Below are 11,132 nucleotides of genomic sequence, written 5' to 3' on the forward strand. Positions count from 1 at the left end.
CTATTATAGGTTTCTCTGCATCAGGATGAAAACAAAAACAGAGAGAGAGAGAGAGAGAGAGAGAGAGACACTATGAGCAAACAATAATTGTTTACATGACAAAACTGCGTCCCTTGTCGAGCTCCACCTCCTAAGAGAAATACTAGGGAGAGAAAATAAATGCATGCTTGATTGGAATGGTGCTGTGGCGGCATCTATGTGAACTCACCTCCACCCAACCGAGCCTTAAATCAGGCACTTAATCGTAATGTCTGGTTTTGTAAAAATGCTGCTTTTATCGGTGGTGTTCCCTTCTTGTTCTTTGTTTCATAGAACGTACACAATCACTCTTATTCATATACATTTTGATCTATTTTACTGTCTGTGGACACACTGTGAATAATGAAATAGCCTTAAATTGGGCTTGATTGATGACAATATCTCAATGACATGTAGGATGCGTTTAGACAGACAGCCCATTTTTTATCTTTCTTCCACTAATTGGTATTTGATCACTTCAGATATTTTCAATTCATGTGTTTTTCAGAGCTGGTTTGATTGGTCAAAAGACCAATTAGTGAAAAAAGTATCAGAATTGGTTTGCCTGTCTAAATGCAGCCACAGTAGACAATATTCTTGAAATGTACAGTATGGCTAGAATCCTCTTCCTATGTCAGACCTCTCTTTGACCTGATAATTGGTTTGAACTTGTAACTGCCTCATAACTGACAACTTGTATCTCACCTCATAGAATATGAATGGAACCCCTTATTTTTAAAGGATCAATCGTAAGAATTAATCATTGTCTCAAGAGTCCCAGAACTTGTGTTGTTGCCCTTTGTCAACATTCCAGGCTCCTGACAAATCTTTTAACATACACAAACAAGGTCCCTCCTGAGTGGCGCAGTGGTCTAAGGCACTGCATCGCAGTGCTAACTGTGCCACTAGAGATTCTGGTTCGAATCCAGGCTCTGTCGCAGCCGGCCGCGACCGGGAGACTCATGGGCAGCGCACAATTGGCCCAGCGTCGTCCAGGGTAGGGGAGGGAATGGCCGGCAGGGATGTAGCTCAGTTGATAGAGCATGGCGTTTGCAACGCCAGGGTTGTGGGTTTGATTCCCACGGGTGGCCAGTATAAAACAAATATGTATTCACTAACTGTAAGTCGCTCTGGATAAGAGCGTCTGCTAAATGACTAAAATGTAAATGTAAGGTGCGGTTGCTTGTGAATTGAAAAGCAATCAGACTGCTCACATGAAAAAATAATACAGTTTACTATAGAATACTACAGTACTTACTATATAATTATGTAGTAAAAATGTGTATTACTTACTATACAGTACATCGACGTCACTTCCGTTACACTTCTGCGTTGTCTCCTTGCTGCTGTGCTATTTGTTGATACTTGACTACCTGCCAAACTTTTCGCTTTTTACTTTTAATAACCGTTTAATCAAACTTTTGAACAGATGGCGCCGACAGACATGGCAGCTCTGCTTCTAGCGCCTAAGCAACTTTGCAGTATTTAGTTTTTTTGTATGTTATTTCTTACATTATTAGCCCAGCAAGTTTTTTGTGTTATTACATACAGCCGGAAATAACTTTTAGACATCAGAGCTGCGGTAACTCACCAGCATTACGACCAGGAATACGACTTTCCCGAATTGGATCCTTTGTTCGTACCCTCCAGGGCAATTTAACTTATCCCAGAGGCTGCTCCAAGACGCCGCTGGCGGAGAAGAGGTATTCGGAGTGGACTTCTAATCCAACTCAGGAGGCGTGCACACCAACCACCACTTGCGGGCTCAGGGACGAGGATCTCCTTCCAGAGAGACATCAGGGACTGTAACATAGTCTGTTTCATGGAATCATGGCTCTCTCCGGATATACCCGTCCATACAGCCAGCTGGGTTCTCCATACAGCCAGCCGGGAAGAAGAAAAGCGTGGTGTATGTTTCATGATTCATTGTGATAACGTACAGAAACTCAAGTCCTTTTGTTCACTCAACCTAGAATACCTCACAATCAAATGCCGACCATATTACCTCCCAAGATAATTATCTTTCGGTTATAGAAATATATTTTATATTTGAGATTCTTCAAATAGCCACCCTTTGCATTGATGATATCTTTGCACACTCTTGGCATTCTCTCAACCAGCTTCATGAGGTAGTCACCTGGAATGCATTTCAATTATCAGGTGTGCCTTCTTAAAAGTTAATTTGTGGAATTTCTTTCCTTCTTAATGTGTTTGAGCCAATCAGTTGTGTTGTGACAAGATGGGGGGGGTATACAGAAGATAGCCCTATTTGGTAAAAGATCAAGTCCATATTATGGCAAGAACAGCTCAAATAAGCAAAGAGAAATGACAGTCCATCATTACTTTAAGACATGAAGGTCAGTCAATACGAAACATTTCAAGAACTATTCAAGTTTCTTCAAGTGCAGTCGCAAAAACCATCAAGCTCTATAATGAAACTGGCTCTCATGAGGACCGCCACAGGAATGGAAGACCCAGAGTTACTTCTGCTGCAGAGGATAAGTTCATTAGAGTTACTAGCCTCAGAAATTGCAGCACAAATAAATGCTTCACAGAGTTCAAGTAACAGACACATCTCAACATCAACTGTTCAGAGGAGACTTGTGATTCAGGCCTTCATGGTCGAATTGCTTCAAATAAACCACTACTAAAGGACACCAATAATAAGAAGAGACTTGCTTGGGCCAAGAAACACGAGCAATGGACATTAGACCGGTAGAAATGTGTCCTTTGGTCTGGAGTCCAAATTGAAGATTTTTGGTTCCAACTGCCGTGTCTTTGTGAGACGAGGTGTGGGTGAACGGATTATCTCCGCATGTGTAGTTCTATTTGGTAAAAGATCAAGTCCATATTATGGCAAGAACAGCTCAAATAAGCAAAGAGAAATGACAGTCCATCATTACTTTAAGACATGAAGGTCAGTCAATACGAAACATTTCAAGAACTATTCAAGTTTCTTCAAGTGCAGTCGCAAAAACCATCAAACTCTATAATGAAACTGGCTCTCATGAGGACCGCCACAGGAATGGAAGACCCAGAGTTACTTCTGCTGCAGAGGATAAGTTCATTAGAGTTACTAGCCTCAGAAATTGCAGCCCAAATAAATGATTCACAGAGTTCAAGTAACAGACACATCTCAACATCAACTGTTCAGAGGAGACTGTGTGATTCAGGCCTTCATGGTCGAATTGCTTCAAAGAAACCACTACTAAAGGACACCAATAATAAGAAGAGACTTGCTTGGGCCAAGAAACACGAGCAATGGACATTAGACCGGTGGAAATGTGACCTTTTGTCTGGAGTCCAAATTGAAGATTTTTGGTTCCAACTGCCGTGTCTTTGTGAGACGAGGTGTGGGTGAACGGATTATCTCCGCATGTGTAGTTCCCTCCGTAAAGCATGGAGGAGGAGGTGTTATGGTGTGGGGGTGCTTTGCTGGTGACACTGTCTGTGATTAATTTAGAATTCAAGGCACACTTAACCAGCATGGCTACCACAGCATTCTGCAGCGGTACGCCATCCCATCTGGTTTGGGCTTAGTGGGACTATCATTCGTTCTTCAACAGGACATTGACCCAACACACCTCTAGGCTTTGTAAGTGCTATTTTACCAAGAAGGAGAGTGATGGAGTGCTGCATCAGATGACCTGGCCTCCACCTCAACCAAATTGAGATGGTCTGGGATGAGTCGGACCGCGGAGTGAAGGAAAAGCAGCCAACAGGTGCTCAGCATATGTGGGAACTCCTTCAAGAGTGTTGGAAAAGCGTTCCAGGTGAAGCTGGTTGAGAGAATGCTAAGAGTGTTCAAAGCTGTCATCAAGGCAAAGGGTGGCTATTTGAAGAATCTCAAATATAAAATATATTTTGATTTGTTTAACACTTTTTTGGTTACTACATGATTCCATATGTGTTATTTCAAAGTTTTGATATCCTCACTGTTATTCTACAATGTAGGAAATAGTAGTAGAAATAAAGAAAAACCCTTGAATGAGTAGGTGTTCTAAAACTTTTGACCGGTATTGTATGTGGCATGGTCTACAGACAATCACTGAATACAAAGGGAAAACCAGCCACTTTGTGGACACCGACGTCTTACTCCATGACAAGCTAAACACCTTCTTCACCCGCTTTGAGGATAACGCAGTGCCACAAACGCAGCCCGCTCCTGAAGTCATTTAAGCGTGTTAACCCTCGCAAGGCTGCCGGCCCAGACGGCATCCCTAGCCACGTCCTCAGAGCATGCACGGACCAGCTTGCTGGAGTGTTTACGGACATATTTAATCTCTCCCTATCCCAGTCTGCTGTCCCCACTTGCTTCAAGATGTCCACCATTGTTCCTGTACCCAAGAAAGCAAAGGTAACTGAACTAATTGACTATTGCCCCGTAGTCTGTCATCATGAAGTGCTTTGAGAGGCTAGTTAAGGATCATATCACCGCTGCCTTACCTGACACCCTGGACCCACTTCAATTTGCTTACCACCCCAGTAGATCCACAGACGATGCAATTGCCATCGCACTTCACACTGTCCTATCCCATCTGGACAAGAGGAATACCTATGTAAGAGTGCTGTTCATTGACTATAGCTCAGCCTTCAACACCATAGTACCCTTCAAGCTCATCATTAAGCTTGGGGTCCTGGGTCTGAACCCCGCCCTTTGCAACAGGATCCTGGACTTCCTGGCGGTCCACCCCCCCAGGTGGTGAAGGTCGGAAACAACACCTCCGCTTCGCTGATCCTCAAAACAGGGGCCCCACAAGGGTGCATGCTCAGCCCCCTCCTGTACTCCCTGTTCACCCATGACTGCATGGCCACGTATGCCTCCAACTCAATCATCAAGTTTGCAGGCGACACAACAGCCTGATTACTAACAATTATGAGACAGCCTACAGGGAGGAGGTGAGGGCCCTGGCGGAGTGGTGCCAGTAAAATAATCTCTCCCTCAAAGTCAACAAAAGGTGCTGATCGTGGACTTCAGAAAACAACAGAGGGAGCACTCCCCTATCCACATCGACGGGACCGCAGTGGAGAAGGTGAAAAGCTTCAAGTTCCTCGTTGTACACATCACTGACAATCTGAAATGGTCCACCACACAAACAGCAACAGCGCCTCTTCAACTTCAGGAGGCTGAAGAAATTTGGCTTGGCCCGTAAGACCCTCACAAACTTTTACAGATGTACAATTGAGAGCCTCCTGTCGGGCTGTATCACCGCCTGGTACGGCAACTACACCGCCCGCATCCGCAGGGCTCTCCAGAGGGTGGTGCGGTCTGCCCAACGCATCACCGGGGGCATACTGCCTGCTCTACAGGACACCTACTGCACCCGATGTCACAGGAAGGCCAAAATGATCATCAAGGACATCAACCACCCGAGCCACGGCCTGTTCACCCTGCTACCATCCAGAACGCGAGGTCAGTACAGGTGCATCAACACTGGGGCCGACAGACTGAAAAACAGCTTCTATCTCAAGGCCATCAGACTGTTAAATAGCCATCACCAGCCGTCTACCGCCCGGTTACTCAACCCTGCACCTTAGAAGCTGCTGCCCTATATACATAGACATGGAATCACTGGTCACTTTAATAATGGAACACTAGTCACTTTAATAATGTTTACATACTGCTTTATTCATTTCATATGTATATACTGTATTCTATTCTATTGTATTTTAGTCAATGCCATTCCGACATTTCTCGTCCTAATATTTATATATTTCTTAATTCCATTCTTTTACTTTTAGATTTGTGTGTATTGTTGTGAATTGGTAGATACTACTGCACTGTTGGAACTAGGAACACAAGCATTTCGCTATACCCGCAATATCATCTGCTAAATATGCGTATGTGACCAACAACATCTGATTTGTTTTTATTGTATTTACCAAATTTACCAACGTCTTACTTTTGTCCTCACTCAACTTTTTTAATTTCATCTTGTTCACCCCTGGCGCTTTATCTGGACATGGATCTGCAGGACCTCCACCAGCCGAAAAAGCTAAGCAACGTTATGCCTTCTAATTGCAGTCGCTGTACTCATAATATGCAGGAGAACTACCGCCTTATGGTGAGGATTATCGAGTTGCAAGCCCAGCTTCAGACTCAATCGTTAGGCAAGGGCAATTTAAGTGTAGGAAAGGATGAAACAGCGTCTGTGCCACCAGTAAGTACAGGTAGTAGTGTTAATCCCCCTGCACAGTCCCCACAGCCAACAATTTTCTCACAGCTTCTGGAAATAAATGCTGTTGGCATGCTCAACCGGTGTCGCTCATTCAGCCAATATAAACTTTTAACCGGTTTTCCCCACTAAGCAACAAGTCGGAGTCAGAGCCCAAGCATTCTCGGTCTTTCCTCCACCCTTTACAGGGTCTGAGCCGCCGAAACATCCCACCATTAGCTCTGACAAATTGAAAACCCTAGTCATTGGCGTCTCCATTAACCACAATATTAAACTTAAAAATAATCATCTAGCGATCATACATTGGATATTGTTATCCATGTCGGCACAAACAATGTTAGGATGAAACAGTCAGAGGTCACCCTTCGCAACATAGCTTCAGCGTGTAACTTAGCTAGAAAGATGTGTCGGTATCGGGTAATTGTCTCTGGCCCTCTCCCAGTTAGAGGGAGTGATGAGCTCTACAGCAGACTCGCACAACTCAATCGCTAGTTGAAAACAATTTTTTGCCCCTTCCAAAAGATTGAGTTTGTAGATAATTGGCCCTCTTTCTGGGACTCACCCACAAACAGGACCAAACCTGGCCTGCTGAGGAGTGACGGACTCCATCCTAGCTGGAGGGGTGCTCTCATCTTATCTACCAACATAGACTGGGCTCTAACTCCTCTAGCTCCACAATGAGATAGGTTGCAGGCCATGCAGCAGGCTGTTAGCCAGCCTGCCAGCCTAGTGGAGTCTGCCCTTGGCACAGTCAGTTCAGTTTTCCCCATTGAGACTGTGTCTATGCCTCGATCTAGGTCTAGCAAAACTAAACATGGCGGTGTTCACCTTAGCAATCTCACTGGAATAAAGACCTCATCCCATCCCTGTCATTTTTTTAAGTGATTGTGATAATACCTCACATCTCAAAATAGGACTACTTAATATTAGATCCCTCACTTCCAAGGCAGTCATAGTCAATGAACTAATCACTGATCATAAACTTGATGTGATTTGCCTGACTGAAACATGGCTTAAGCCTGGTGAATTTACTACGTTAAATGAGGCCTCTCCTCCTGGTTACACTAGTGTATCCCACAAAGGTGTGGGTGTTGCTAACATTTATGACAGGTTAAGGTTATAGTCATGAAATCTATGCAGCGTACTCAATCACTTTTTATAGCTACTGTTTACAGACCTCCTGGGCCATATACAACATTCCTCACTGAGTTCCCTGAATTCCTATCGGACCTCGTAGTCATGGCAGATAATATTCAAATATTCACATGGAGAAGTCCACAGACCAATTCCAAAAGGCATTTGGAGCCATCATCGACTCAGTGGGTTTTGTCCAACATGTCTCGGGACCTACGCTTTGCCACAATCATACCTTGCATCTAGTTTTGTCCCATGGAATAGATTTTGTGGATCTAAATGTTTTTCCTCATAATCCTGGACTATCGGACCACCATCTTATTATATTTGCAATAGCAACAAATAATTTGCTTAGACCCCAACCATGGATTATCAAAAGCTGCGCTATAAATTATCGGACAACACAACGTTTCCGAGATGCCCTTCCAGACTCCCTCCACCTACCAAAGGACGCCGGAGTACAACAATCTGTACCACCTAACCGAGGATCTAAACACTAGATGCAGTCGCACTGCTAAAAACAAAACAAATCTCTTACAAAAAACTAGCTCCCTGGTATACTGAAAATACCAGAGCCCCGAAGCAAGCTTCAAGAAAATTGGAATGGAAATGGCACTCCACCAAATTGGAAGTCTTCCGACTAGCTTGGAAAGACAGTACCGTACAATATCGAAAAGCCTTCACTGCTGCTCGATCAGCCTACTTTTTCAACCTGATTGAGGAGAATAATAACAATCCAACGTTTCTTTTTGATACTGTCTCAAAGCTAACTAAAAAGCAACATTCCCCAAGTGAGGATGGCCTTCACTTCAGCAGTGATGAATTCAATAATTTCTTCTTCGATGAAAAGATCATGATCATTAGAATACAAATGACGGACTCTTCCTTGAATATGCATATTTTTCCAAAATGTAGAACTGCCAGGACCTCAGATCAATGGAGACACTCAAGTTTTTTATCCTGTATCTTTAGAAACCAGGGGTGCAACTTTCACTGGGGGAGGGGTCTTCCCCCCCACACACACCTTCTGAAATTGCACTTTTGTCCCCCCCAGTTTTATAATTGCAAAGTGATAGAAAAAGCGGCAACAGTGTGCTTTAGAACCATGCGGACTCCTCAGTGCAGTCGGGTACGCTGTTTGGAGTTTTCGGCTGGCTGGGTTTAGGACCGTGTGGACACCACAGAGCGGGAGGACAGGCTGTGTGAAAGGCAAAGCTTCTGGAAGGCTGGCTGGACCAGCATGGGAAAGTTGAACAGAGGCAGCTGCTGTCAGTGTGTTGCACTATTTCTCTGAGTTGTAAAAGCAAGCAGAATAGAAACTGGCTACCCTTTTATTGACTGATGTAGCTGGCAAGGTAACTGCTGTTTAACTTAACAGAAAAAACTAAACTAGTGTTTATTCCCAGTGCTGAGCTATTAGCTAGTGTAACTGACATGTAACGTGAGCTAATGTTTCATCCCCTCTCGACTGAGGTGAATGAATTTGCTAGCTAATAGCTAACTTACCATAGCCAGTTCAGCTCTAGCCTCTAGCTATCTATCAGATAGCGATATAATGTGGCTATTATTACTATCTAACAGCTGTTGTTTGTATGGAAATGTTTTGTAGCCTTTGTTTTGTCCAGTTTCAACAGAAGTACATGTGACTGACCACCTTGATTTGGTACTATGTAGCAACATTTTTAATTTTGTTTTTTACATTGGATAAAAGTACAGAGTCAGAGCTACAAAATGGTATATCATAAACTGCAGTTGAGGAACAATGGGAAAGTAATAATGCTTTGAAAGTTGATCAACTTGTAACCCCACTTTTGAGAAAATGGCTCTTGAATGTTTTGGTACACCTACTGGAGAGCTTATCTCTGTCTACACCCGTTGAGCATCGTTCACACCCTCTTAAGCCTTAGCCCCACCCATCTCTTTAAGGATTCACATGTGAGGCTAAAACAGAGTGAGTAGTGTAGTAAACAACCAACGTTTTCAAGACTAAAAGTGGTAAAAGTAGTAGCCTACAATAAGGAAAAACTCCAGGTAAAAGTACACTATGTCTAGTCCTTGGCCTATATCCTAATCTGACTTTGGTGGAGGCCATGTTGTTCTTCACGTTACCGTCTCTGGTAAACACACACTATATCAAATAAAATCAACGTTTATTTGTCACATGCACAGGATACAGAAGGTGTAAATGGTACAGCGGAATGGTTACTTGCATATTTGCATAGAAGCAATATCAAAAACATAAAGTATCCAGATAAAAATATTAGATGACGCTTACCCAGACACACATACAGTGGGGGAAAAAAGTATTTAGTCAGCCACCAATTGTGCATGTTCTCCCACTTAAAAAGATGAGAGAGGCCTGTAATTTTCATCATAGGTACACATCAACTATGACAGACAAAATGAGAAAAAAAATACAGAAAATCACATTGTAGGATATTTAATGAATTTATTTGCAAATTATGGTGGAAAATAAGTATTTGGTCAATAACAAAAGTGTCTCAATACTTTGTTATATACCCTTTGTTGGCAATGACACAGGTCAAACGTTTTCTGTAAGTCTTCACAAGGTTTTCACACACTGTTGCTGGTATTTTGGCCCATTCCTCCATGCAGATCTCCTCTAGAGCAGTGATGTTTTGGGGCTGTCGCTGGGCAACACAGACTTTCAACTCCCTCCAAAGATTTTCTATGGGGTAGAGATCTGGAGACTGGCTAGGCCACTCCAGGACCTTGACATGCTTCTTACAAAGCCACTCCTTCGTTGCCCGGGCGGTGTGTTTGGGATCATTGTCATGCTGAAAGACCCAGCCACGTTTCATCTTCAATGCCCTTGCTGATAGAAGGAGGTTTTCACTCAAAATCTCACGATACATGGCCCCATTCATTTTTTCCTTTACACGGATCAGTCGTCCTGGTCCCTTTGCAGAAAAACAGCCCCAAAACATGATGTTTCCACCCCCATGCTTCACAGTAGGTATGGTGTTCTTTGGATGCTACTCAGCATTCTTTGTCCTCCAAACACGACGAGTTGAGTTTTTACCAAAAAATTTACTGGCTTAAGCAGGGGGACACGTCTTGCACTGCAGGATTTGAGTCCCTGGCGGCGTAGTGTGTTACTGATGGTAGGCTTTGTTACTTTGGTCCCAGCTCTCTGCAGGTCATTCACTAGGTCCCCCCGTGTGGTTCTGGGATTTTTGCTCACCGTTCTTGTGATCATTTTGATCCCACGGGGTGAGATCTTGCGTGGAGCCCCAGATCGAGGGAGATTATCAGTGGTCTTGTATGTCTTCCATTTCCTAATAATTGCTCCCACAGTTGATTTCTTCAAACCAAGCTGCTTACCTATTGCAGATTCAGTCTTCCCAGCCTGGTGCAGGTCTACAATTTTGTTTCTGGTGTCCTTTGATAGCTCTTTGGTCTTGGCCATAGTGGAGTTTGGAGTGTGACTGTTTGAGGTTGTGGACAGGTGTCTTTTATACTGATAACAAGTTCAAACAGGTGCCATTAATACAGGTAACGAGTGGAGGACAGAGGAGCCTCTTAAAGAAGAAGTTACAGGTCTGTGAGAGCCAGAAATCTTGATTGTTTGTAGGTGACCAAATACTTATTTTCCACCATAATTTGCAAATAAATTCATAAAAAATCCTACAATGTGATTTTCTGGAAACATTTTTCTCAATTTGTCTGTCATAGTTGACGTGTACCTATGATGAAAATTACAGGCCTCTCTCATCTTTTTAAGTGGGAGAACTTGCACAATTGGTTGCTGACTAAATACTTTTTTTCCCCACTGTAAATTTT

This window comes from Coregonus clupeaformis, unplaced genomic scaffold (assembly GCF_020615455.1).
Source record: "Coregonus clupeaformis isolate EN_2021a unplaced genomic scaffold, ASM2061545v1 scaf0023, whole genome shotgun sequence".
Lineage (NCBI taxonomy): Eukaryota > Metazoa > Chordata > Actinopteri > Salmoniformes > Salmonidae > Coregonus > Coregonus clupeaformis.